At 42.8% G+C, this 23,533-nt stretch overlaps 1 protein-coding gene and 1 long non-coding RNA gene across 2 annotated transcripts in view; one reads left to right on the top strand and one right to left on the bottom strand.

Annotated features, from left to right (window-relative positions):
• The window catches only part of RNF212B (ring finger protein 212B), a 440,214-nt gene that overhangs the window by 298,144 nt on the left and 118,537 nt on the right, over positions 1 to 23,533 (top strand). The window lies entirely within an intron of this gene.
• Positions 16,443 to 23,157, bottom strand: LOC137555283 (uncharacterized). The gene is made up of 3 exons (XR_011027981.1): positions 23,082 to 23,157; positions 18,143 to 18,315; positions 16,443 to 16,977 (listed from the first exon to the last, which is right to left on the bottom strand). It is a non-coding gene; the product is annotated as an uncharacterized lncRNA (long non-coding RNA).

Genomic DNA, 23,533 nt, shown 5'->3' with positions numbered 1-23,533 from the left:
CAGGGCTGGGGGTTAGGGCGTCGGTTGCGGCGGAATATTGGTGGAGCAGCTTTCTCTAGGGCTGATGAGAGAATTTGGTGATACTAAGCTGCAGCAAGATTAGGACAGGTTAGGGTGGAGGATAGGCCATGGAGGGAGTCAGCAAGGACGCCAGGGTTGAGCTTGCGTAGGTCTCGCTGCCATCGACCAGGTGGGTGGGCGGGTAGTTTGGAGGTGCCTTCCGTGAGGAGGTTGAAGGCGAGAAGGTAATGGTCTGAGGGTGGAAATGGTGCGATGTCGAGGTCTGCAATGGTGGTGGATTTAGTGAATATAAGGTCGAGAGTGTGACGTGCAGTGTGAGTGGGGGCGTTGGTGTGTTGTACTAGGCCATGTGAGTTGGCTATGGTGAGTAGCCGGGTCGCAACAGAGTTCTTGGGTTTAGGCGTGCTCAGGGACTTTTAGGCGTGCTAACTAAGTTAGCACCCTTTTGTGAATCAAGCCCGTAGTGTGTTTTTTAATGTGCACACACAATTGCAATTTAATGTGGCAGGGACTTAAAGGGACACTGAAGCGGAAAAAAATATATGATATAATGAATTGGTTGTGTACTATGAATAATTACTAGAAGATTAGCAGCAAAGAAAATATTCTCATATTTTTATTTTCAGGTATACAGTGTTTTTTCTAACATTGCATCATTCTATAATATGTGCAGATTACACAACACTCAGCATTCAAAATGATTCTTTCAGAGCAGTCTGTGAACTTATGACCTCTCCTCTGGCAGAGGAAAAGTAAAACATTAACTAACAGTTGAGATAATAAAAGTCAGAAAACAGCCCTCTCCACGACTTTGAAAGTCGTAGAGCTTAATGGCTTTTTTGTATAGAGATAACAACTGTAGTTTCTTAACTCTTCCTGTACTGGAAACAATTAGACTGATGTATCTGATCTTAATGTTTTATTTCTTAGCTGTACTACACATACAAATCATAATATCATAATTTTTTTTTCGCTTCAGTGTCTCTTTAATGTGGCATTTTAAAATGCAACGGTACAAACATTGCAGAATTCATCACCATTGGAAAGCATTATGCGTAATTTTGCATTGCAAAAAATCAAACACAATTTTAAACAAGTGTGGTCCCAGTCTAAAAGATAGGTAACCATTTTTACCATGCCTATATATGGTTGTTGATAAGTATAAATTCAAAGCACACAATACCCAGTTTTGTCTGTAGTCCTTCAAATTTAAACAAGGTAAACTTTGAATAACTTTTGGAAGAACATAGGGGCAGGAACTCCAGTGTTTTTACAGGGATTATAGGGACAGCTCAAAGTGAACAGGTGATTAAAGGCTACTGCATTTTGCTTTTCTGCTAATATTTTGTTAGAGTCAAACAGGAAAGGTTTTAAAGGATACCACAACTGACATGTGGCATAATGAGATAGACATGGGTATGTACAGTGCCTAGCACACAAATAACTATGCTGTGTTCCTTTTTTTCTTTCTCTGCCTGAAAGAGGTAAATATCAGGTATGTAAGTGGCTGACTCAGTCCTGACCCAGACAGGAAGTGACTACAGTGTGACCTTCACTGATAAGAAATTCCAACTATAAAACACTTTCCTAGAAGAAAATGGCTTCTGAGAGCAAGGAAGAGATAAAAAAGGGGGAAATTCTTATCAGTGAAGGTCACACTGTAGTCACTTCCTGTCTGAGTCAGGACTGAGTCAGCCACTTACATACCTGATATTTACCTCTTTCAGGCAGAGAAAGAAAAAAAGGAACACAGCATAGTTATTTGTGTGCTAGGCACTGTACATACCCATGTCTATCTCATTATGCCACATGTCAGTTGTGGTATCCTTTAAAGGGAAGCTTAACAGATATGTGATATGATGAGATAGATGTGTATGTATAGTGCCAATCACACAAATAAATATGCTATGTTGCTTTTCTTTTTTTTTTTTTCTTCCTCCTGAAAGAGTTAATATTCAGCTATGCAACTGACAGTTTTTCTCTAGATGTGACCCAGTCAGACTACTGATAAGGAATTACAGCCATAGAAAACTTTTCTGGCAGAGAACCAGACTTCTGAGTATAGTTTAAAAAAGGTCAATAGTTCATATATTTTAGCACTTTGAAAAGGGACAAACTGTTTCATTGAGCTGAGACAAAACAATAAATTTACTTTTTAAAGTTTTTAAACATAAAACTGTGGGATATCTGAAAGTCATTTTTAGGAGTAGGAGGATATATACAATTGTTGTTTATCTCATCAGATTATTTTCACTTACAGGATACGCAAGACAAAAAAAAATCCTCCCGCTAATCGCTAAAGCGCTAGCGTATTTTAAAAACGCTAGTGCTATATTAGTCTATGGAAATGTTCACACTTGAGAGATTAGCGATAATCGCGGGTGTTCCGGGATTATCTCTAATCGCAAATGTGTCGCATGTAGCATTTTTCTGGCAATTTAGGAGCGATCGCCATTAGCATATATAGAAACGTGATCGCTCCAAAAACGAGAATTTTTACAGTGATTTTACTGCATTAAATCGCTGACAAATCACCCACAGAAAACGCTGTCGCAAATCGCTAGTGGTTAGCGATTTTAGGTGTGAATGGGCCCTAAGAAGGCCCTGATACCTCTAATAGATTACCTGTGTATGGGCTGGTTCACACTGCGAGAGCTTTTTCTAAGCGCTTGTGATTTTAAAGAAAATCTGTAATGAAAAAACGTCCCCTGGGGGTACTCACCTGGGGTGGGGGAAGCCTCCGGATCCTATTGAGGCTTCCCCTGTCCTCCTCGGTCCCACGGCGGCGGAGAAAATCCTCCCGGAGCGGCGGCGATGTAAATATTTACCTTTTGGCTCCAGCGCAGGTGCAGTATCCACTCTTCCCACGGAGATAGGCGAAAATAGCCGATCTCCGTCAGGCCGCTCTACTGCGCAGACGCAAGTCTCCTGCGCCTGCGCAGTAAAGCGGACCCAACGGAGACCAGCTATTTTCGCCTATCTCCGTCAGAAGAGCCGCAACAGCGCCCCCCGCTGGAGCCCGAAAAGGTAAATATTGAATAGGCTGTCCGATTTGTCGCCTGTGATCGCCGTGGGACACAGGAGGATGGGGGAAGCCTCAATAGGGTCCAGAGGCTTCCCCCTACTGAGGTGACTACCCCCAGAGGAACTTTTTTTTTAGTACAGGTTTTCTTTATAAGCTCTTGCTAATGTAATGCTGTGTGTGTGTTCTCACTTGAGTAATGTTATTTTATAAAAATCACACACAGAATTGCATTAGCAAGAGCTTTACAGAGCTAAAAAAAAAGCTCTTGCAGTGTAATCCAAGTGAAAGCTTAACACTATTCATCTACTTTAGGAAACAAAAATGATAAAATAAATTTGTTGTGGCTAGAATAACAGTTAGAATAATTTAAAATCTCCAATAAATGCAGCACATAATGTAGCTGTAAACAGTAACATTAGATTTTCCTTCATGTAATGTTCACATATCACTCTTCAGTGTTGTACTCTGAACATTAGGGTTCACTTATGTGTATAGATTTTTAGCCACTCTTAACAGTTTGGAGGAGTCTGCCAGCAGGGGCCTAACTATATATTATTCCCTCTCCCCAGCAAAACTTTATTGGGACACCCTAAAGGTTGACCAAGAAACAGATCTGGCTTCCATAAATCGCAGGCCTATTCCGGGTAGATTTTAACATGAAATCTTTCAGTAATTGTTGTGACGCCACCTCCGTCCGTGTCCTCCCAAATGTTAGATGTACTCCCCAGTGCCACTGCATTTATACTTTGCCTATCATGCCGTCCCGAGTGTCTGCTGCTGTGTTCGCGCTGTATTTTCTTATTGATGCTTCACAACGTTGTCAGCATTATAGCCCTGGTGCTAGTGGTGCACCTGTAAAGAGAAAACCTTTACTCACCTGGCAGATGACTTCCCCCCCCCCCAATCAATCTTCATTACAGCCCCAACTACAAAACTTCCGTGCTGACAGGAAGAACAGGGCTACGGGAATATGGCGCCGGAAGCACTGCACTGGAGACACAAATAGTGTCCAGTGCAGGGCTTCAGAGACACAAATAATCTCCAGTGCAGGGCTTTGGATGCCTTTTTCCCATAGCCCTGCTTTGTCTGCGAGAACCCACAGACTCCCACAGGCAGGAGGTGAGCTGCAGGCCAAGCCAGTTCCCCTCCTGGGGGGGGACACCAACCCGGCCCTGCATCGGCGGGCTGGATGAAATGACCACGCAGGCCGTTGGTTGCCCACCCCTGGTGTATACCATCTGAATTATTATGAACCCAATTTTTGTTTCCTACTTTGTACAGCGTCACGGAATATGTTGGCGCTTTATAAATCAATAATAATAATCTTACTAATATTATAAATGTGAAAGTTTGGATGTTTGGATGTTTGTTACTCAATCACGCAACAATGGCTGAATGGATTTGAATGAAATTTGGCACACATAGTACATTACCAGGAATAACATGGTGTGGCAACATATATTACTTTTTATGCCCATAACCAAAAAGTGGGCGGAGACAAATACAAATTTCACAGGGAAAATGTAAACTGCAGCCATTCTTACACTGTTAATAGTAGGGTTCTCAAACTTTGCACAGTTGGTCACTGGGAGACTAGGAATAATATTCAGAAACGTGGGTGGATCCTACAAAAGCCATTCAAAATTCACCTTTTGATTTTCAAGGGTAATATTTAATTGCTGCCATTCTTGCACTGTTAATGGCACAAGCCTCAAACCGGGTACAGTTGGTCATTGGGTGACTGGGGTTCAAATTAAGAAAAGGGGTGGAGCCACAAAAAGCTAATCAGATTTGTTTCATTTCAATGCAAATTATTGATACCAAAGACCACAAAGCTCACAAACTTGGTCATTGAGTAATTGGAGTATTTGTGTGTTAGGGTTAGAAAAAGTGGGCGAAGCCAACACCAGCCAAATACATACCCGGGCAACGCCGTGCCATCAGCTAGTAGTAATAATATTTTCATCACTACTGAACCCCGGTTCAATCACACAGAGGTTTATTTTCAACCTCTGATGCTGACAGTATATTGTAGTTGGACAGTATAATTATAATAGGTTACTTTATCATTGCAAAGATTTTCATTGGGGTTTTTTATGCATTTTTAATTGTATTGTACTATTATATGGCATTGAATTAGCATTGCTCATGTTAAAATAAAGATCCTGTATATAATTTTTTTTTCCTTTAACTGAGTGGTGCGGTTTTTTGGGGGATTTCTATTCTTTTTTGCGTGTGTATGTTTCTAGCCCTAACACAATCTTGACAGGGCAGTGCGCGGACACCATTTTTTGTTTGGCTAGATGGAAGATAGAATGATACCTTCCATCTGGTGTGAATAATGAAATAACGAACCGATCAATTTCGGACAAAAATCAGTCGGGTTGGGAGAGGTGGCAGATCGACTGCCCATAGTGTCGCACTGCATCACAAGTGCTGAAATCTATTAAAAAGTAATGCTTAGTGTGTGGCAGTAATAGATTTGGTCTAACGAGGATCTATCTGATGGTCGAATCTGGTCACCATCTATAAATGTATGGCCACCTCTAGGTACAAATTGGTACCACTGCTTTTCTGCGCACTCTAAAAGGCAGCTGCTGGGGAACCTTCCGGAGGACATAGAGTCTGCTCCCCAGTGGTAACATTACTGTCTGCCACTGTCTGGATCGATAAACTGTCAGGCAGGGAACACATTTGTCTTTAAATTTTCTGCGTGCGTTTTTTTGCGTACTTTTTCTGCACACCAAGTGTGTTTCTATGCAGAAAAACGCATGCGTTTTTTCACAGTAGCTGATGTAATTGATAGAGAAAACTGACAAAATGTGCAGAATGTCAGTTTTTTTTCTGCGTGTGAAAAACACATTAAGGGCCCATTCACACCTGAGCGGGAATCGCACGATTCCCGCTCACGGCAAACCGCTAGCGGTTCTGCAAGAACCGCTACACAATGTAGCGAGTGGCAGTGTTCTCACTGCCGCGGTTGCGGTTAGCGATAACCGCAACCGCGCTGCATGCAGCGGTTTGCCGGCGACGAGCGTTCCGCGATTTGCGATTGTGATTAGCGTGCATAGCACGCTAATCGCGATCGCTCCAAACCCGCCGCAGTGTCCAGTGACTTTTCCAAGCTGATTGCGGGAAAATCACTCCCGCAGAACGCCGGCGGTAATCGCCGGCGTTCTGCGGTTTTAAGTGTGAACGGGCCCTAAGGGCCTTTTTCCACTAGCCTGCGATTTGCGATTTGCTTGTGATCGCAAATCGCAAGGTACATTAAACTAATGGAAACTGCAGCAGCAATTTCCATTAGTGCGATCCGATTGCGATGCGATTTTGGTCAAAGCGCAATCGTCGTTCTGCCGCATTTTGTATGCGATTGAGCTGGACTATGAGTATAGTAGCTCAATCGCAATCACAATCGCATGGTGGAAATTGAAACGCGATTGCGATCGGAATAGCAATCGCATTTCATAGTGGAAAAGAGCCCTAAGAGCTTGATTCACTAAACCATGATAACTCATATCACGGCCGATTTCGCAATCGCGAATTATCATGCGCAGTTGCAAATTTTCGGGTGAAAACGGCCTTGATATGAGTTATCAAGGTTTAGTGAATCAAGCCCTAAGTGTGAACTAGCCCATTGATTAACATGAGTTCTCAGTTTTTCTGTGCAGAAAATGCGCACAAAAACTGTCAAGTGTGTTCCCTGCCTCAGTCAGCTTTGATCAGTTTATTAGATATTAATATTTCTATAGCGCTTTTCTTCCATAGGACTTAAAGTGCTTAGGCTCTCACAGATTCAATAATTGGTGGTAGGATGAAGTACTAACACAACAAAATTATATTTCTGCAAATGCCTAACTGAACAGGTGGGTTTACATTCTGCATTTAAACATGCCCAGAGATGGAGCTGTTCTGATCTGCTGAGGTAAGGAGTTCCAGAATGTAGGAGCAGCATGACAGAAGGCTCTGGGACCAAAAGTTTTCAGGTGGACTCTGGGTATGATTACATTATTAGAACCTGTGGGTGTGAGATTGCAGGGATTGCTATGCAGCTGCAATATTTCTTTCAGGTATCCAGGGCCCAGATTATGCAGTGATTTAAATGTCAGTAGGCTGATCTTGAATAGGTTCCTCATTTGTATAGGTAGAAAGTGAAGGGAGTGTAGTACTGGTGTTAGGTGGCAGTGACAGGGTTGGTTGGTTAACAGTTTCCATCAAGCAGATATGGAGAGAAGCACCACAGGGATAGATAGCCGATCTAATCAAGATCAAGTGGAAAACATGATTACTAGGTAAACAGTACTACTTCATAAATTACTTGCTATATCAGGCAATTCTTGATTTGTGCATGGCTAGCTTTAGATATCAAAGTTATAGGGTTCCCAAGAAGCTCATGGTGACCCAAAAGCCCTCTTACTAAAAAGTTATACTAAATAAGAATTTGCCTTTTTAAAACAGAAGATATTTACAACTATTCAGTTTTATGTCAGGAATATCTCCCATGATGCATCAGTGCTGAATATGCAAATCATCCCTCTGTGTCCCTGAAAACCAGACACACATCGGTTCCTTGGCAAAACAATACCAATGACCTAAGATGGGGCAAAACGCCAATAAAATTCAGAAGAAAGCAATACAGAGATTACTCTTCTTGTGCCAGCAGAAAAAAATTTGGAATCCTACAGGAGTTGCTTATTAGCTTCTATACTGCTACCGTTGAATCCATCCTTTGCTCCTTCCTCATTGTCTGGTATGCAGGGGCTAACATCAGCAAAAAGTATAAGCTCAACAGAGTAATGAGCGCTGCAGAGAAGATCATAGGTTCGCCCCTGCCATCTCTAGACCTCCTTGGCACTGCCCAATTGAGGACGAGGACCACCTGGATTTCACACGACCCCTCCCACCCAGGTAGAAGATTTTTGAGCTCATCTCATTGGTCCGATGTCTAAGAGCCATCCCCTCCAGGACCACCAGGCGTAGGAACACCTTCTTCCCCTAGGCAGTTCTCTTACCGAACTCCTGACCCCACATAGATTTTCTTGCTGTCTATATAGACTATTAATTTACAGAACCATAATAATACTAACTATTTCCACAACCTGAGGGAAACAGACATTATGAAGCAGGCCATTCCTTTAGATGGTTATCTTTTCCGACTATACTTGCTGTTTTAGCAGCTACTGCCTGGACAGCATCACCAAATGATCAACATGTGCAATCCAATGGCATGTAACTTGAGATGGTAAACAGACTTCAGCAGAGGAATGTCTCCCAATAGCAACAACACACATAAAAACATCAGCTCAACCTCATTGCTCCTAAAGGTCTGTGAAGCACAAACAGGGAAAGCCATAAAGAAAATGACCCAATGCCCTTCATTATAATTAGAGGCACTGTACAGTTCATAAACAGAAAGGTGAATACAAAGAATACATAGAGAACCAGAAAGACTTTACTATAATTTAGATAGGCACAACCTTCTAGAATCGTTCAAAGACTGTTGGCTTCAACAGGAACTATTGTTCAGGAAGGCGGTTTATAACAAAGCTAATAGAAGTATCAGTAGCTGTTTACAGGAGTCCAGTGCTAAACTGTTTGATGGCTCAATGCTAAAACAATAAGGGCAAGTTCCAATATTTACTCCATTTGCCACATTCTGTAATGATTACAATCCCATAAAAATAATAGCTTTATTGCTCTTTGATATCACATACTCATTAATAAAATATCTATGTTTCAAAGGGCAGTAAGGGCTTATTTTCTTTGATATGCTGGAAAAAGGCTACTACTCTATTAAGAAAAAGCCGTTTATATGCTGTCAAAGATTGAGTATTAATTGCCCTTCACGATAGGCCAGTAAAAACATGCACGTTGTGTACATAACACGAGCTGCAAGTTTACTTGTACTGGAAGGTAGTCACCCAAGTCACTATACTGATCCACATACTACTCTAATCTCCTTAGGGACATGCCCACCAAGACACAGCTATTCCAACATCTGACATGGTGTGGCAAGCCTTGGTTTTCTGGGAAATCTTGCTATGTTAACAAGCTATGATTGTATATATGGCCATGAGGCTATGCTACATTAACCCATTCGCGTTCCGTCGTTTTCACGTGAGAAATGTTCACCTCCCATTCATTAGCCTATAACTTTATCACTACTTATCACAATGCACTGATCTATATCTTGTTTTTTCCGCCACCAATTAGGCTTTCTTTGGGGGGTACATTTTGCTAAGAGCCACTTTACTGCAAATGCATTTTAACAGGAAGAATAAGAAAAAAATGGAAAAATTCATTATTTCTCAGTTTTCAGCCATTATAGTTTTAAAATAATACATGCCTCCATAATTAAAACTCACGTATTGTATTTGCCCATATGTCCCGGTTATTACACCGTTAAAATTATGTCCCTATCACAATGTATGGCGACAATATTTTATTTGGAAATAAAGGTGCATTTTTTCCATTTTGCATCTATCACTATTTACAAGTTTAAAATAAAAAAAATATAGAAATATTTCATGTTTACATTGATATTTAAAAAGTTTAGACCCTTAGGTAAATATTGACATGTTTTTTTTTTTTTTATTGTAATGGTTTTTTTTTTATAGTAAACATTTTATTTGGGTAGTTTTGGGAGGGTGGGAGGTAAACAATAGATTTATAATGTAAATGTGTGTTAATTTTTTTTTTTCTTTCAGGTGTAGTATTACTTTTTGGCCACAAGATGGCGGCCATGAGTTTGTTTACATGACGTCACTCTAAGCGTAGCACCAAAACAAATTGAGCACAACAATAATATAATAGAAATCCATGTTCATGGACCAAATAAACACACGCTTAGAGTGACGCATCGGGGAGGGAACAGCCAGAAAAAGCACAGCTTCCGAGAGAAGCTGTCGCTTTTTCAGCGGGGGAGAGGAATCAGTGATCGGGCACCATAGCCCAATACATTGATTCCGTGGCTACCGAATCCGCGGCCGGGAGTGCGCGTGCGTGCGATCGGCCGCGGGAGCGCGCGGTAGCGCGCATGGTTCCTGGACGTAGAAACTACGTCCAGGAACCAAAATAGGTTAATAATATGAATGTATTTCAATTTGGTGTTTTGTATTTTATGCACTACTGTACTTTGATTGTCCCCTGATGAAGCCCTCAGAAGTTATGGGGATGAAACATGTCGGGCTAGGTGGAGGGTGGTGTTGTGTTTGAAAATGCATTTGTTCTATGTGATTGTTGTTTAACCTTTTGGGGACCGCTTATATTAGATCCTACGGTGCACTTGTTATGTCAAAATATAAGGGAAGACGCCGAGAGCCCAGTATAGTGTAGTATGTACTGTAAATTGGGTATGGAAGGCAAGTATAGGTAGATTATACTCACAAACAAGGGTTACCGTCCAGGTAACCACTATGAAGGCAGGTGAGGAGATTAGACCTGTCCCCACTCAGGATTAAGAAGTCGCTCTCTGTAGATCGGGAAAAAAGAGGAATTTCCCTCCACCAGGGGTGGAAACAACTGCAAAAGTAGTACAGAGGTGCCAACAGGGTAAAAGCAGTATTTCTTTAAAATGGATAAAATGAAGTAGGTAGCGGTGGACTTACCCCTCCAAAACAGACACAAAAATTGCTGTTTTAAGCAAAAATCAGTTTATTTACATACTCCGAAAAAACGCGTTTCGCGGGTATATCCCACTTCCTCAGGCAATAAATAGGAGCATATCACCAATGCGGTCTGGTACATAGAGAGGCGCCAGGCTATGTACCGGACCGCATTGGTGATATGCTCCTATTTATTGCCTGAGGAAGTGGGATATACCCGCGAAACGCGTTTTTTCGGAGTATGTAAATAAACTGATTTTTGCTTAAAACAGCAATTTTTGTGTCTGTTTTGGAGGGATAATTCCACCGCTACCTACTTCATTTTATCCATTTTAAAGAAATATTGCTTTTACCCTGTTGGCGCCTCTGTACTACTTTTACGCTGCACTTGTGGCTGTTCTAGCCGAATGCGGCGTAGGATCTATGCTGCCAGCTGTTTGCGCTCCAGACGTGATTGTGCGCACCCGAGAGGGGAGATTAAGCTGTCATATGACTGCTGACATCTCCCCTCAGTGATCAGAAGCCATTGCGTATGGCTTCTGATCACTATGATCGCCAGTGGATCATAGTGATCACTGTGACAGCTGCGGCGGTAGGAGAGGAAGAAGAGAATCCTCTCACCTCCCTGCCGTTCCCACAAAGATCGGCACTCCCCTCCGCTCTGGCCAGCATCCTTGCTCACTCTGACATCAGTGCTGGGTCCCAGCTTGATGACGTCATCAAGCCGCGACCCGGAACTGAGCGGCAGAACAAGCGGGGATGGTGGCGGTCCACAGCGGTATATTGCTGGAGCCTGGGAGGTGAGTAAAGGCTGCTGCATACAGGGGGGACACCTGGCCACACAGGGGACATGATGCCCTGCAAGCCCCTGTAGGGATCCGGCTGCCTGACCCCCCCAAACGTGCCCCCCTCCCCCCACCCCGCGTGCAAATTTGCCTGGTCTTTAAGAGGGGTTAGGCGGCCGATCCCGAAAGGGTTAAGGGGAATAAATATGGCAGCCTCCACATACCTCTATTTTCAGTTGTTCTTTAAGTCTGGTAGGTGGTTATCACCCCTGAGGTTCTACACCCCAGTACACATGTTTAAATAGGTAAGTCATCTTGTTTATTATAGATTTCCCAGCAAGCTCATTGTGAAGCAGAACTCCTAAGGAGTGTGTAAGGGACTGAAAGAGATCAAAAAACCCTCTTACTAAAATACTATGCAAACCTGAAGGGTGACGTTCGGACGTTTCTAACACACCCACCCACAACGGATTAGCCTTCAACCCACATACGTCACCCCGCCCACTCATTCTGCCTCCAGGCCGCTTCCAGCACACCCATGCCAGCTTCTAACAATCAGGCCGCTTCCTACACGCCCACCCACAGCGGATTGGTTCTCAATCCACATACATCACCCCCGCCCACTCTTTCTGCCCTCACACGCCGACAATACGGGCGTATACAGGTATTACATGGCAGCTCTCTATTAGCCACCAGTTTCATTACATACACACCCAGCCTCATACATGGCAATACCTCATTGGCCACCAAACACACCCTCCGAACTACAGCCCCGCCCATTCAAACCTTCCCACACCTCCCATCGTTTTTCCCTCCAACTTTTAAAAAGCCTATGGCACCCGCAGCACAACACTGAGGCGCTAAATCCGTTACTACAGATCTCCTGGTAAGTGTCGCTGCTCCTCTTCAAACACCTTAACCTGTCATTTAATACTGTTCGTCCACATATACTTGATCCAGGTCCTTTTTTACCATTCACTTCTCCTGCTTGCTGAATCTCCCCGCACCAATGTTACTTATACCTACCTCATATGTTGCTTTGCAAATGCACTCCACCCTGGCCCCTCTGTATCAGTCACCTCTCCCACTTGTTAACTCTTTCATCATACAATACCTGTAACGATTGGTGTCAGCAAGAGGCACAAATATCTGATTAAGTGGTGATATACAGAATCACCACTAATGCAGATATGTTAGAGTGAAATAGTCAGTATCTTCCTGATGGTAAATCAGCAGAAGGCTCACTAACACGGTAAGTGCCTGAAATGATCTACTCAGACCAGTGTCACACCCCGAACCTTGATTATTGGGGATCCGCAGTATCGCCAATAATACAAGGATAGACCCGATTATATAGCAATCTGCGGAATTGCTAATAATGCGGGTAGATGTAAAGCAGTGGACACACGATCAACATGGAAATAAACAAAGCAGTAAATATTCACAAAGTTGTGGAAATATCCACCACACGGCAATTCTTTAGAGGTGTGGTTACCTCTGAATGGGAACCCCGTGTGTGAGATCCCCCAAAGTGGCAGTGGAGGAATCTCAGCCTCTGGCAGTAACGGTCTGCTAGGGCCAGCGTCTCAGGGAGGCAAGCCTCAGATAATAACCCAACAGTGGGAGACGTTCCACTGAAGGGAGCAAGGTCAGACAGAAAGAGGTTCGGCAACAGTACAGGCGGCAACAGTACAGAGACGTGAGACGAGAGAATAGTCAGGAACCAAGCCAATAGTCGTTAACGGTACGGGCTGGCAGAGTACAGAATCAGGAAGCAGAAGAGAAGTCAAGACAGGCACAGAATCATACACAGAGAATCAATAACAATAATAATCTCCTAGTCTAGGTGTGAAGTCCTTGGTTTCAACACCTGGGATCTAGTCTAAGGTCTGAGTGCTGACACAGGGTATCGCAAACACAGACGAAGTGTGACTGAAAAGCACTTCCTTATATACTGCCTGGGAGAGAAGTCTCCACCCCAGGCAGCAACCAATCAGAGCAGGCTAAAATGTCAGCTGACCTCCAGGTCAGCTGACACGCTTTCTAAGAGTATAAAGGCGTGTCTGGCGTGCGGCCGCACCCCCTAGAGGCAAGATGGCAGAACCCTGGTGAACAGCATGTTGGTGAGTTTGGAGCAGAGTGCTCGGACGGGTGTGCGCAGCGGATGCGGACGAATTTCCGCATCCCGCGTTGGAAGGTCCGCTTGCCGGACTGGATGCGACCATATTTCCGCAATCCATCCGGCGTTGCAGATTTTTCGTTACAATACCCCGCACAAATGTAACCTATACCTACCCGTGCTCAATTTTACCCCAACTTGTTTCCTCCCCCCCCCCCCCTTCCTACTCCTTTCTCTTTCCTACCCGTGCCCACCCTATACACACATTTCCTCCAACTAGCAATTTCCCTTAAATAACACACCACGTATGTATTTCCATTTTTGATATCATTAGTACTCTTCTAGATAGAAACTATAGAAACTGTTACTCTGTAGTAATAGTATAGCCCTCTCCCTTTTTAGCCATGATTGTTTATGGTTTTTGTCTTTGTCCACAGTTGTCCCCAATTTTGCCTGATGAAGCGGGCTTGACCTGCGAAATGTGTTGCATTTTTGTTTGGGGTACCGTATAATAAATGTGTTACTTTATATGAAAACAGGATTTCTTGTCTGCTTTTGGGAGGCGAGCCCACCACTCACTTTTTAAAGCAATTTTAAAGGTTTTATGAATTTTTATCCTGCTGGCGCCTCTGTTCCACATTCAAACATACTGTGTCCACTCCTGGTGGAGGGGAGTGTTACCCCTTTTCTTGATTCCTTTCTACAGAGAGCGACTTCTTAGCCCTGAGTGAGGACAGGCCTAATCTCCTCACCTGCCTATATAGTGGTTGCCTGAATGGTAACCCATGTTTGTGAGTATAATTTTTCTCACTTAACCATTTGATCAATTATCTTAACATACTGCACCATATTGGGCTCTCGGTTTTCTCTTTTACATTCATAAAACAGAAGGTATTTGCAATTATTCAGGTTGGAGTGAGCATATGATGTCTCTCACAATGCATCACTGCTGAATATGCAAATCATCTTTGTTCTCCCTGTTTTGTATAGCACTTTGCTGGGCAATCTGTAACTCTGGGTGTTTCAAGTCCTATCCCATATAGCCATATTAATGTATGCCATGAAGACGCAAGCTCATCCAACATCTGTGCAGTAGCACAGAGCTGCTCATGCACAGCTTTTTTTCCTCTGTGCTCTTGTGCAGTGCAGCTGCGCTCATATACGGATGGGAGTGCATTCACAAAGGTCATGGAGAGCAACTGTGGGATGCATGAGCATTGGAGAAGCCTCAGAGGGTTCATTCTACTGAGATAGCTATTCTTTTTTTTTTTTCCTCCACACAGGTCTGCTTTAAGAAAAAAAAAAGGTTACCTCAGTCCTGGGAAGCCCCTGAATGGACCAGAAGCTTCCTGGAAGATCCAGCATGCCATCCCAGAGCAGGGTCCCTCTATACCAATTTAACCAAGTAAGTTGATCAGTTGTTTTTTTGGCTGCAAACACAGCCATAGACAAGCACAGCTGGACTGGGCATGTGTGAGTTAAGGTCCGTACACACGCCGGACTGCAGGCAACGACGGGTCCGTCATCACCTCCCGCTGGGCGGGCGTTCCAGCGACAGTCCGGCGTGTGTACAGTCTGTCTGCAGACTGATACGGCTGTTTCTGAGCGATACGCCCGGCAGATCGCTCAGAAACAGCCTTATCAGTCCGCTGACAGACTTTACACACGCTGGACTGTCTGCTAAAACGGGAGGTGACGACAGACCCGTCGTTGCCTGCGGTCCGGCGTGTGTACGCTGCTTTAGACCCATGCATGAACAGTGGAACAAAGCACTCTTGCACACAGGAAAAAAGGCTTTGTTCTTCTGGACATGTGGAGACCTTAGTCGCACATGCTTAGTCCGTATGGGCTTATCCACTGCTGATAGTGTGGCCAGAAGATGAAGATGCACCCTGCGCTGGGACTGTGGGCTCTACAAGGATACAGGGAGCCTCTGGACCATGCAGATGTTTCCAATTACCCATGTAAGTATCTAGCGTTTCCTCACTCCATGTGTGCTTTAAAGTGTACTAGAGCCGAAGCTTGGGTACAAAAAGAGATAATTAACTAAAGATAGGGAAGCCTCAGGGTTCTATTGAGGCTTCTCTCTGTGTTCTGCTGTCACCCCCCTGCTGAGCGTGGCATCCCGGAGGAATACCGACAACAGATTGTCAGCAATCTTATCGGGGCTGTGCACCTCCACTGCCATCATCACGGGCGACCACGCATGCGCAGTAAGCCAAAGCAGCTCATGCACGAGCGTCTCCTTGCTACTGTGCATGCACAGCCATGCTCGCCAGCTACTGCACTGCACTCGCAAGTAGGAGGACTGAAGACGCTGAGGGAAGCTTCAATAGGATCCTGAGGCTTACCCCTCTTTAGGTAATTATCTCTTTTTTTTCCTTTAAGAAATGGCTAAGATTTCAACAAGGGGATAAGAAGTACGGTAGTATAGAGATAGAAGGTAGCATTGTAGAAATCAAAGCAACATTTCCAAAGCACATTTTTGAAATGGGAAGCAGCATACACAGGTAGCTAGTTTGTTAGTAAATGCAAAGACTAAAAGCTTTAGTACATGCTAGGTGTAATGTTCTAATATATTAAAATGGGGGGGGGGGGGGGGGAGGAGAGAGATCAATAAAGCAAGTATATTGTGTTATTCAGAATCAGAATCATTTATTTCGCCAAGTACAACAGGGGTTGTCCCCGGAATTATTTTTGCCACATACAGTCGGTGGTGGTGCAGTACAATGCACATACAGTATATTATGCACTTGCATAACATACAGTTAAAGATGCCTAGAGCATTTTATTGATGAGGGTCTCGGTTTTATTACATTATAATGTGGGGCACTGGAGCTTTTTATTGAACACCTAAAGAAATACAGACAATGCAGGACTGATGTCTATGGAAATGATGTTCTGCATTTATAACATCCTTATTTTTCTTCTGCAGAGTATATTTAACTATCTCTGTATTTATTTAACTGTCCCTCAGCATGGTATTTTGCATAAAGTCAAAAGACATATCCATTTTTGGGGGTGGAAATGAAACCATTTGCTCTTTTTATTTAGCTGAATAACTTTAGATGAAGTGGCAATGGTTAGAGAAAGAATTCATACACTGCACTGGAAAGCCTCAGGGCTTATGTTCTTAATAATTCTTAAAAAGTGTTCTGAGTTCATGTAAGTTCATGGGAGGCTTTTTGTCTAATCCTGTCCATTGGGTTGCAGACACTCCTCTCTTCCAGTTCCATGCCCCTGGAATTAATGCTGTTCTTTCCAACCAAATGAAGATGGCAAATTACCAGTAGCATTTTCTCTGGGGAACAAAATTTCTCTGTCCTGTCATAGTTAGTAGGTTCATGACCAAATGTTCCTCGGGCTGCGGGCGGCGCGCACTCACACCTACTTCCAAACCAGGCAATATTGCTTGTAAGTAATTAACTACATAGAGATTAACAAAAGAAGTACTAGGGTGATGATTATCTGTATTGGTACTATAAACACTAAAAGGTAACTGGTAAAAATAAATACACAGTTCATACATGTATAACAAGAAGAACATAAAAAAGTGTGGTATATCACCATGGAAAAGGCAACTATTTGACACCCAAATTTTGTGTGTACAGTGTGTGTGTTGGGCCTATTCCACAGGGATATTTCTGGTGTGATGTGTACAGAGGCCCCGGTATGCATTGTGCGCTGCGGAGAGTGCTGCAGTATCTATATATGGTATATACTGTAAGTACCGCAATACAAGGGGACTGGCACTGGTGCTTTCCGGGACAGGCAGAGGGCAATGCAAGTCTGGGGACAGTCTTCGTATTTTACAGTGCTTTACAGGCTATTTACACTATTTACAATATACACAGGGTAAAAATGGAACAAAACATGAACAAAAATGCTGCCACTAGATGGGCTTAAACTTCATTTTGAGAATCCTCTACTATGTACAAACCTTGTATTTGTCCCAAACTAAAACAACTAAAATCTAAAGTAAGTCTCTTCACTGCGCAGAACTTTGATACTTATTTGTTTAGTGCTCCTGCGCCACGTGCATTAGGCTGGGGAGGCACAAAAGCACGTTGCTCCACAGTGCAAATAAGCCAGGGAAAATTTAACAGAAGACACGGACATCAAAGTTGAAGAATATGAGTATTACACTGCGTCATTGTGCTACTCTATGACGGGAGATTGTTTATTTTCACAATTTTTTTTATTTTGTTTATATGTATTTACCAATGACCATGGGAGGGGATAGTGGACAGCGACTACTGGGTACCTTGCACGCACAGATCATAACCACGCAGAAGCACAGGGACGTAACAATTCACCCCTTAACAGCAGCAATGACCGGGGAAACAAGAGGCTATGCGGGTCAACTCCTAATCCCACCTGCATTGCAGAGTATTTACCTACCGGAGATTTGTGAATACATATAATAATCCCACTGTCTTGCATTTCCTCTTCCACCCCTCAGCCAAACACTTTGTGTGGTATACACAGCCCTCAATGTCTCGCGACCACGAGCCGTATTAGCAGCACATAATGAGTGGTTGCTAGGAGAAAAAGTAGACGCAAGAAAGCAGGATATGGTAAATGTAGTTACCTAGCTCCAATGTACTAATACTATGCCAGGGATGGTTTGTTGTGTTGGTTATTGGTTCTACTGTAGGACATATCTCGCGAGGTGGGGGACCAGGCAGACATTGTTAATGACGAGGTATACCCTGAGTGCTCGGGTTCATACATGGTTGTAATCACATCCTCATTTCCAAATTCCTACAAGGAATAAAAACAAAATAAATAATTGAGTAAAATGAAATGAAAATAAACATTCATTGTGTTAATAAAAGCAAATCTATAAAAAAAAAACTCTATTACAAAATGTATTATTTCAAATTAAACTTTATATAATGAGGAACAAAAAATATATAAGTTTACAAATCTAAATAATTAGAAAATACTACATTTAATCTAAAACCATTATCTCTGCTGCAGTTTCTCAATATCACTTGAGAAAGGCTGCTCACATTTGTTTGACCACACATGCATGGTACTGGATGGATGGTACTGGACAACGATCTTAGTGGCCATGGACCCACCCAGTGAAGGCACAATGTGATGCCCTCCTCCTCATAGCTTTGGAAATAAAAATAAAAAATAAATCATTTCATCAGTAATATTGTAAATATCTTATTTTTACTTATTACTTATTACATATATAATTGTCATACATCATTTCAACAATAGTTTTTAAATGTATATTATTAGTTCTTTTCCCAGTGCTGCTATAATAGTGTTGTAGTATGCAAAGAGGCCCTAACCTTCTGCTCATAATTATGTCTTGATATTCCCCAAATTATTTTATTTCAGTGTTATTAAAGCAGACCTGTGAGGTTTGCCAAGGCCAAATTTAAATACTTACCTCGGGAGGGGGAATTCTCTGTGCAATGGTAACAAGGGATGGCAGACAGAACATAGTACAAGGTTATACAATGTAGCACATGGTTATAAAAGGCAAACAGGGTACAAGATACATGATCATGCGATTTGCTAGTTACAGAGACCCATCAATTCAAGCCGAAGTAAGTAGGTCCCTGGGAAAGGTGCCTGATAATGAGGATGCATGATCAAGAAGGATGCACTAGGGATGGGGGGACCTTGCCAAAGGCTTACAATCTAAGGGGGAAGGGACACACTAGGTAGGTCTTAGATGTATGCCCAGAGATGGACTTTAAAGGACCACTATTGTGAAAAAAGTAGGCAGTTAAAATCTGACAGAACCGACAGGTTTTGGGCCCATCCATTTCCTCATGGGGGATTCTCAGGGTTTTATTTGTTTTCAACAGCATTTCCTGAACAAAGGTTGCAAAGTCTAACTGACAAAATAGCGTGCAAGTGATTAGGGAGGCTGGTTGGTATCTTACTATTTTGGCAGTTAAACTTCTGTTCAGGAAATGCTGTTGAAAACAAAGAAAACCCTGAGAATCCCCCATGAGGAGATGGACTGGCCCAAAACCTGTCGGTTATGTCAGATTTTAACTGCCTACTTTGTTCGCGATAAATGTCCTTTAAAGAGAAACCGTAACCGAGAATTGAACTTCATCCCAATCAGTAGCTGATACCCCCTTTCCCCATGAGAAAGCTTTACCTTTTCACAACCGGATCATCAGGGGGCTCTGTGTGGCTGATGTTGTGGTGAAACCCCTCCCACAGTGTTATGTCAGGACCATGGTTATGACATCACACTGTGGGAGCCTTGTTGCATTGTGGGAAATAACAGCTGTTTCCAACTGCCAAAAAAGCAAGCAGCATCTCCTTCCACTGACATCACGTACCAACAGTAGAAATATCACCATGTGATAAATGTCAGAATGTAAATCAGGGAGAGGAAAGATTTTACAATGGGCAAACACTGACTAAATCATTTATACATAATTATTGTAAAAATGAAGCACTTTATTATTACATTATTTTCACTGGAGTTCCTTTTTGAGTTGTGAAATGTTGGCATTGTTAGGTAGGAGGACTGTTCCACAGCATGACCAATAGTGTAGCATTTACATGACTGACCAAACTAGATCCTGTAAAAGGTGCATTATGTACCTGCTTGTATAGTTTGTGTACTCTGTTTTAAAGTGGAGATACATCAATTTACTTTGTTATGGACACAACGTGGAAGGGTTGTAAATCATATCAGGTTTTACAAGCTAAAGGTGACTATGTTGATTAGACTTATTTTTCTGGTGACAGGCGTCACTTATACCTGAATTAAGAAATCTCAATGGAGGACATAAACAATAATAAAAATGTTGACAGTCAATTTGATATGACTATTCACCTTTTTAAAATAATGCATATATAAACCATGTATTACTTTATGTGCTACAACTCCCTGCAGTGCCATATATTGCATCTGTAGAAATTTCCCAGTCTACAACGGTACTCTGTCTGTTACATCAGTCATCATCATCTGCAATGTGGTGCAGACCACTTAGTTACACAGACAAGGGTTCTAAGTACCGTATGTGCTGTACTGCTTAGACTAGAGCATTTCACTTGGATGGAGATGATGGTTGTATTTGTCAATGATTACTTGGGGCTGTGGAATTGCACTGTGGTGCAGACCACTGTAAAGCTTTTGTCTTTTAAGAACAGGCTGCTCAATGTGCAATACATTTATTGATCATAAACTAATGTGAGTGAAAAAAATGATAATAAATAATGAAAAAAGAAAATCAGTAGATGGATGTTATATTAAGTTTTTATTGCTGCACCCCTGCTCATATACCACCAAGGGAAATTCCAAGAATTCAAGAAGAAAGGAACAGATTTCAGAAGTGCCTGTTAGATTATTGTTTACTCTTAGGTCTAATCAGTTCAAAGTTCAATATAGCAGTAACATGAAAAAGTACGGTATTTGCCTCTTTTTTGATAACCTCTATTCTACATTCCTAACATAGAATACTAAAGGAAAGTTCAGTGTCTAGAACATTTCTTACAAATTACTTTTTTTCACATTGAAAGCTGAACTTGCAGACACAACAAAATAGTAATTCCTAATGTACTGTACAAATGAAATTGCCATTCTGCCAACTCAAAGCATACATGCAATAAGGGCGCTGGGGAAATTTGGGCGCAGGAAAAGCTGCTAGTAGAGTGTTGGTAAAATGACTGATATTTTACTATTGGGTGCTGGCTAATACCAATAGTAGAATGTCAGTACTGATATTTTACTAACACTCCCCTCACATTAACCTTCCTCTGACCTACCCCTATTTATGTCTAACCCTAACCCCACGCATAACACTTTAGTAATGATGTGGAGTTTGGCTACATGATAGCCAAACCCTATGCCCCAATCACTTACCCTCACCACCGCTATCTGTCCCTCCACCAATATTTTCTCCCTTTCTGCTAACTGTCCCTTCGCCCCTATTTCCGATGCTCTGGCTATGCCATCGCCTTCCAGTGCCCAAATTGCCCACTGGGTACCACTATTGACACTGCAGTCTATGGTGGCACCCAAATTTTCAAATGTGCGCCCATTTTAGTTATTTCAAAGCCAATTTTCTTTTTACAGTGCAGCAGGCAATGATTATGAAATCCGGCCTTTTATTGGATTTTTTTTTTTAAGTATTTGCTAAGAAAATCATACATTTAAAACTGCTGATTTGCGGACATCTGTTTATATCTGTATTATTACATATGGTTTAGATTTAAAAGAATCAACTAAATTATTCAGTGCTCCTTACACTTATGGCTAAATTATAAATTCTAACTCCCAAATGTGGCTTGTTGAAGAGACAGTCCTTTTATTGGAAACAAATTTCCCTCTCCTATTTCTTCCTCTGCTGTCCCTCTTTTAGGTCCAATGTACAGATTGGCTTAAAGGAATACTGTAGGGAGGTCGGGGGAAAATGAGTTGAACTTACATGGGGTTTCTAATTGTCCTCCACAGACCGCGCAACCACTCACCGATGCTCTGGCCCCGCCTCCGGTTCACTTCTGGAATTTCAGACTTTAGTCTGCAAACCACTGCGCTTGCGTTGCCGTGTCCTCGCTCCCACTGATGTTACCAGGAGTGTACTGCTCAGGCCCAGTATGGTCACAGCAACGCAGGTGCAGTGGTTTTCAGACTTTAAAGTCTGAAATTCCAGAAGTGATCCGGAGGCGGGGCCGGAGCATCGGTGAGTGGCTGCGCGGGCACAGGATGTCTGCAGGGGACCATTAGAAGCCCCGGGTAAGTTCAACTTATTTTCCCCCAACCCCCCTACAGTATTCCTTTAAAGTGTACCCGAGACAAGCATACAGATACTTATGCTGTGCTACTTTTCTTTTTACCGTGCCTGAATGGAACTGACAGTTTTTCTCCAGTTGGGCTCACTGATAACAAATTACAGCTATAAAACACATTCCTAAGCAGATAACTGGGCTTCTGACTGCAAGGGAAAAATAAAATTGTCAACAGTGTATTTTCACTTTGGGACTCTTGAGACACTGCAATTGAGCAGAAACTATAAAACATTAAAAACCTGCTTTGTAAATGTTTATTCATAAAATAAAGCATTGAGATATTTAAAAAAGGGTCATCTGTAGGAGTAGGAGGACAGATCCAATTGTTTATCTCATTCGTTTATTTTCATCTTGGGTTCACTGTAGGCAGACTATCTCGCCCCAATGCTGCCCAACTTCATTGCTTTTGCCTGTGCTTCACCCCCTCCATTGTGCATTGCACATCAACTACTTGACTCAGTGACAGAACACTTCCCTAGCCTTCAGCCTAGTGACGTGTCTGTACAGACTCATGCATAAAATGTAATCCGGAGGATTGGGCTCCATACCCTGCACAGCGACATTATTCTGAAGTGTGTATGTGGCTTAAGCCAGAAAGGTTAAATACATTTACATCTCCAAGACAAGTGCATATAAATTACCTCTCTATATGGCAATGCTGGTAGTATTGGTTCCTTGACAAAACCATTTTGTGTAGTCTCAAAGGAGTAAAATATGCTGACCCAGAAATGTAAGCTGGATCTGCTTACCTCTGTCTGAAGTCAGCATCTTCACAGATACCGCAATCATTTTGTCCCAGTCTTCCTCTTTCAGGATGGGACGATCAGGGCCGGTCCTGGACTTTCTGCTGCCTGAGGCAAACTTGTGAGCATGCGCCCCCCCCCCCCCCCCCCCCATTTGGAATGAGCACACAGCACAATTTTCACCCTTAGTATAGGTAGTTAGGAGGTAGTTAGGGTAGCCAGGTATAGGTGCCCCCTGTATAGGGTAGCCAGGTGTAGTGTCAAGTAGGTGCTAGTCTGGGGGTCCTGGAGTGATATTTAAATAGTGGCTGACTAGGTGGAGGGTGGCTGTCCTGGAGCAGGGCCAGGGATGGCGGCCTGGCTGCCATGGGGGCTGGTGGATCTGAGTCGTTGGTGGCAGAGCTGACAGTGGTCGCCCAAATGTTAGTGCGGCTGAGAGTGGTCGGAGCTGGTTGTGG

Source organism: Hyperolius riggenbachi, chromosome 1 (assembly GCF_040937935.1).
Source record: "Hyperolius riggenbachi isolate aHypRig1 chromosome 1, aHypRig1.pri, whole genome shotgun sequence".
NCBI classification, from domain to species: domain Eukaryota; kingdom Metazoa; phylum Chordata; class Amphibia; order Anura; family Hyperoliidae; genus Hyperolius; species Hyperolius riggenbachi.
The sequence above is the reverse complement of the archived record's forward strand: the minus strand, read 5'-3'. Positions and strand labels throughout refer to the sequence as shown.